This window comes from Perissodus microlepis, chromosome 8 (genome assembly GCF_051167445.1).
Source record: "Perissodus microlepis isolate ML-2025 ecotype Zambia chromosome 8, ASM5116744v1, whole genome shotgun sequence".
In the NCBI taxonomy this organism is placed as follows: domain Eukaryota; kingdom Metazoa; phylum Chordata; class Actinopteri; order Cichliformes; family Cichlidae; genus Perissodus; species Perissodus microlepis.
The window spans coordinates 16643760-16648534 of NC_140468.1; the positions used below are offsets into that span (position 1 = coordinate 16643760).

Genomic DNA, 4775 nt, shown 5'->3' on the forward strand with positions numbered 1-4775 from the left:
CCACCCAAAACATTTTAAAGTTCAGCAACACTCTTAATCAATGTAAACTTTAATTTAATGCAAGTGTAAAACAAATGCACAGAAATCAATTATTTTTCTACAATAATTAAATAGATTCAGCATCTTTCTTCAGCAGAATTGCAGACTGCACAGATGGTACTATATACTATAGCTTACTAGGGTATATTAGACTTAACAGTTACTATATACAGTAATGGACTTCTATACATTTAATCAGATGACCACTTTTGTTTTAAAGTTCAGACAATTATTTATTCAAAGTTTTTAAATGACATAACAAAGAAAAATATTTCTTTGTGCCCCCCTTTCCCTGTTAATGCTCAACCTGGCCCCCGACAAAACTTTGCTAGACCCGCCCCTGCACAGTTACCAGCCCTCAGCTATGTAGAAAAGGATCCTGGTGTTATTTGTCTCTCAGAAACAGTTCATAACTTCCCTTCAACTCATTCATGTCACCCAAAAAGTAAACCTGTTTCTCCATCACCTGCTCAGCTCTGATGATTCAGTAAGGACATCTCCTGGTGTCATCTTCATGTTTCCCTCTCACCACATATCCAAACCGATATCATGACCAGAAGCTTTTACAGCTGTGGCTCCAGCAAACACCAGCTGATAGTAGAAAGTAATATTAAATACATTCTAACAACAGCTTATCACGCTTAAACGTGCTGTTGTTGTTTATCCGCTGGTCTCCTCTTTCTAGCGCAAAGTGAGCGATAAACAAACAAGAAAGACGGGACTTGCGGCAGAAAAGCCGATCAGCTGATCATTGATCAGTTTCATCTTTGAAGTAATAACAGGAGAGGGAGGGGGAGAGAATGAGAGAAGTAAATGAAACTGCGCAGCAAAGACAGAATAACTCCAGCTTTGTGTCTATTTTTTAATTCTAGCTGACGTATGGGACAAATCGCTTCCTTTTCAGCTCAATATGGAACTCCGATGGCCAGTCCAGCTGCGGCTCAATATATCAGTTGTTAAGCTTAACGTGGAAATACTAGGCAAACATTCAGGGATGAACTTACACACTTGCTTTACTTCTCTGGGATAGTTTTCGCCGAGATGAAATGGACAGGTCTGGCAGACTTCAGCCGCTCTATCACGTGACGCATACTGCTCCGATGCGCCAAGCTGGGCTATGCCAAGTAGCGCGTTTTGTGAGGTGATTTTGTGATACTTTGGATCGATTACATTTTTTCATTTCTCTCCGATATCCGATCCTGTAATTTAGGTCAGTATCGGACCGATACCACCATGTAATATCGGATCGGTCCATCGCTAACACAGTTTTCAGCAATACAATGTCAAAGTCATTTAGACTCGCGTGCTCTCTATGGTAGACTGTAATCAAACTTCTATTCTGGTAAATGGTAAAAGCCTGAAGATAGAAGGTGGGAAAAAGGAACAGGAATGTTGGGCACACAGTTACAAGAAAACAGGGACAAGATGCAGGAGACCAAGCACAAACTTTTTCTGAAAGTTTTTTTTTTCAAAGAAATACACTGTAAAATGTAATATTGTGTTTAATTAAAAATATTTAATAGGCTGAACTCAATTTTTATCAATTTGTTATTAGAACTCGATTTAAATAAGTTACCAGTACTTTTTATGCAAAAATGCTGATAAACTCAATTTATTTGAGTTGTCTTAACTTAGAAAAACTAAGTAAGCTGGAAGTTTTGCTTCTCAGGGCGGAAGGATGAAAGATGTGTTTTGAAAATGCCACGTGACTACCGTCCTCCTCCCTCTCGGATCAGTCCGCATGTTCATGGTGCATTTGTTATGGAATATGTTGAGCAAACCTGGAGAAGCGTCAGCTCAAGAGATTATTGTCATTGCTCTGGATCTTTACCTGATACACTGACTTGGTGAGTAAATGTTTACTCTTATTCAAAATGATTTTGTGGCTTCTCTTAGTTTAGCACCAGGTTTATAATCTTGCTAGCTAGTTGCTGCTGCGGCTGGGCTCACGTTACTTAAAAATTAACACCACAGCCTTAAAAACATTACATAAAACTATGTCGGTGAAATTTTCTGTTGATTGTTTGAAATAAAAAAGTGAGATAAGAGCCCAGACAAAATTCTTCGGGAGGTGCAGCCGTTAGGGGTAGGGTGGGGTGTGGGGGGTATTTTCAATCCATAGCCATAACTAACTAACTATATATAAATATCATGTTTAACCTGAGTAGCAAAAGACCGCAGGGGGTTGAATACAATAAGCCAGGAGATAGCTGTGCTCCCGGACTCTTATCAAGCCTTGACCTCCCGGTCAGCTATAGCGCTGGTGGATAACAGAGCTCTCCGAAAACGTGGAAGCACTTTTGCAAATATGTGATATTTTGATAAATTAAGTAGATATTTGAGCATTACACAGCTACATTCTCGCCTGAAAATATCTTAAAAGGTTATTTTGTGACCCAGAAAGGGTAATCTGGGGAAAAGGAGGATCGCATTTGTCGGCTGGTTGTCAGAGCCTGTGCGTACTTGTAAGCGTGGCAATGGCGGAGGAGCGCGGCTAAAAAACTTATTACTTTTTCTGGGTCACAAAATAAACTTTTAAGATATTTTCAGGCGAGAATGTAGCTGTGTAAAGTTCAAATATCTGCTCAATTTATCAAGACATCACATATTTGCAAAAATGCTCCGACGTTTTCAGAGACATCCATTTTTTTTCATGCTTTGTGGCAGCTTTTGAACATCTGTGGCATCTATTAATGTCAAATCTAGCCTTTATTTAACAACATAAGCAAACTCTATGTTACAATAATTGCACAGCCATTAAGGATCAAATCAGTTTCTGAAAAATGTTCTGCTTTTTCTCCCTCTGTTTGCTTCTTAATGTCTTTGAGACTCGGGACCAGCACTCCTGTTGTTGGACAGAAAGACATCAACTCAGTGGTAAGTATTTTGGTTTTCCAATATATTAGCAACTGTCAGTGACATTTATATTAATCAGGCTGAACTTTAATCATACTTTAGATCAGCATGTTTTACTTATTGTTTTATTTGTGCTTTGGTTTGGGGAAGTTGTTTCTTTACTGATCGTTCCCCGTCTTCTGTTATTAGACTTGAGATATGACTGCACTATGCTGTTGCTGGTGACTCCAGTTAATTCTACAAGACATGCTGTGTAAGTAAACAAACAACAACAGTTTGGTCTGCATTTCTTGAAAGATCACATCCCCCAAACTTAGTTTAGAGGGTCTACACTGTATATAGTGAAGTCTGCAAGTTTTCTAACAGCAAAATTTGTTTTGTTCCCAAATCATTTTGCACATCATTAGAATGAAAGTCATTGGCCATGTTTGCATAGCCCTTTTTAAAATGATGCTTTCGTGACATTATTGTGTGTTGGGTGCTGGTCACGGCTATCCAGACTGACAATTGGGACATTGAATGTCACCTCTCCGGGGGGGAGGGAGCCTGAGATTGTCTAAATTGGAGTCTGTTTTATACCAAATGCAGAAAAAAAATTTTTTAAGAAAGCAATTAAGTTCATGTTCCAAAAAACATGATTGTTTGCTTGCAGGACACCAGGAGAGATGAGTCCTCCGTCACAGATGGTGTGGTCAGTGAAGATGGTCGCCTGCAGGTTCAAGCTCATTGCATTTCCAACCCACATCCACTGCCACTGTACTTAAGGGAAGTTAAAGACTTTCTTCTGCACCTACATTTGGATCACCTCGATCCATGACAGTCATTCAGGCAGTAATGCCTGGACTGGAAACAAGCCATCCTTAAAATAATACAACATTCCAGCTCCTGTGTTGGAATGAAAAACAAATGTGTTGTTTAAATCAGAGACTGCACTTGTGACAGAACAACAAATATTTTATTTTGATTATATAAGTAATGTAAGCACAAAACAAAGTTGTGGTAGGCCTGAACTTATTTTCAGAATAATTACATCTGAGACTTTGTTTCATTGTAAGATTATAACAGTGATGGCAATATAATTGTTTGTTGTTCAGCAGAACAGTGTCCAGTATGTTGGCTGTTATACTTTGTTGTGTTTGAAAATAAAAGTTGGGCTGATTTTAACATCATTACAAAAAGTGTTGTTAATTATTTTTAATCATATTCAGGTTACCACAAATTGTTTTTTCATTTAGTTGAACTTGAAATGTTTGTCAGCAGGTAAACAATTCGTATTGTACAGTCAGAAATATCAAGTTATTCTTAATACTGCAGACTTGCAATGTGTAAGTTGTCCTAACAGTCATCCTAAGTAAGCTTTACTTAGTTTTTTTGAGGCAACGAGTTTCCTCAATTTTTTTGAGTTCTGGGAACTAACAAGGCTGTACAGTGTACTCAAAATGAGTAAGTTGCCCTAACTTGGTCATCTTACGTAAACTTGATCCAATTTTCTTGAGTTCTGGGAACAAATGAGCTTGTACAGAGTACTCAAAATAAATAAGTTGTCCTAATTTAGTCATTTTTAGCTAAGCTTTACTCATTTTTTTTTGAGGCAACGAGTTTCCTCAATTTTTTTGAGTTCTGGGAACTAATTAGATTTTACAGTGTATGTTTCACTTAGTTAAAATCAAATTAGCCATTGTGCACACTAATTCAAAGGCCTTCCCCTTTTCTTCAACTTCACTGATGATACGACTAGTTAACCATTGCACATGTTTCAAAAGACAGCCAAATCCTCTAAACGTATTGAGTTTAAACAGGTCTGTTTACTGTTTTTTGTTAGTAAATGGCATGGGTTGTGTAACGTTAATAACAGTGTGAACAAAACATTGGCATCTTCA

The 4775-nt window shown here is 37.9% G+C and overlaps 1 long non-coding RNA gene across 1 annotated transcript; it reads left to right on the top strand.

Moving 5' to 3' along the window:
* The first annotated feature begins 2645 nt into the window (after positions 1 to 2645).
* On the top strand, positions 2646 to 4146 carry LOC146381706 (uncharacterized). The gene is made up of 3 exons (XR_014801234.1): positions 2646 to 2916; positions 3085 to 3148; positions 3548 to 4146. It is a non-coding gene; the product is annotated as an uncharacterized LOC146381706 (long non-coding RNA).
* The last annotated feature ends 629 nt before the right edge of the window (positions 4147 to 4775 follow it).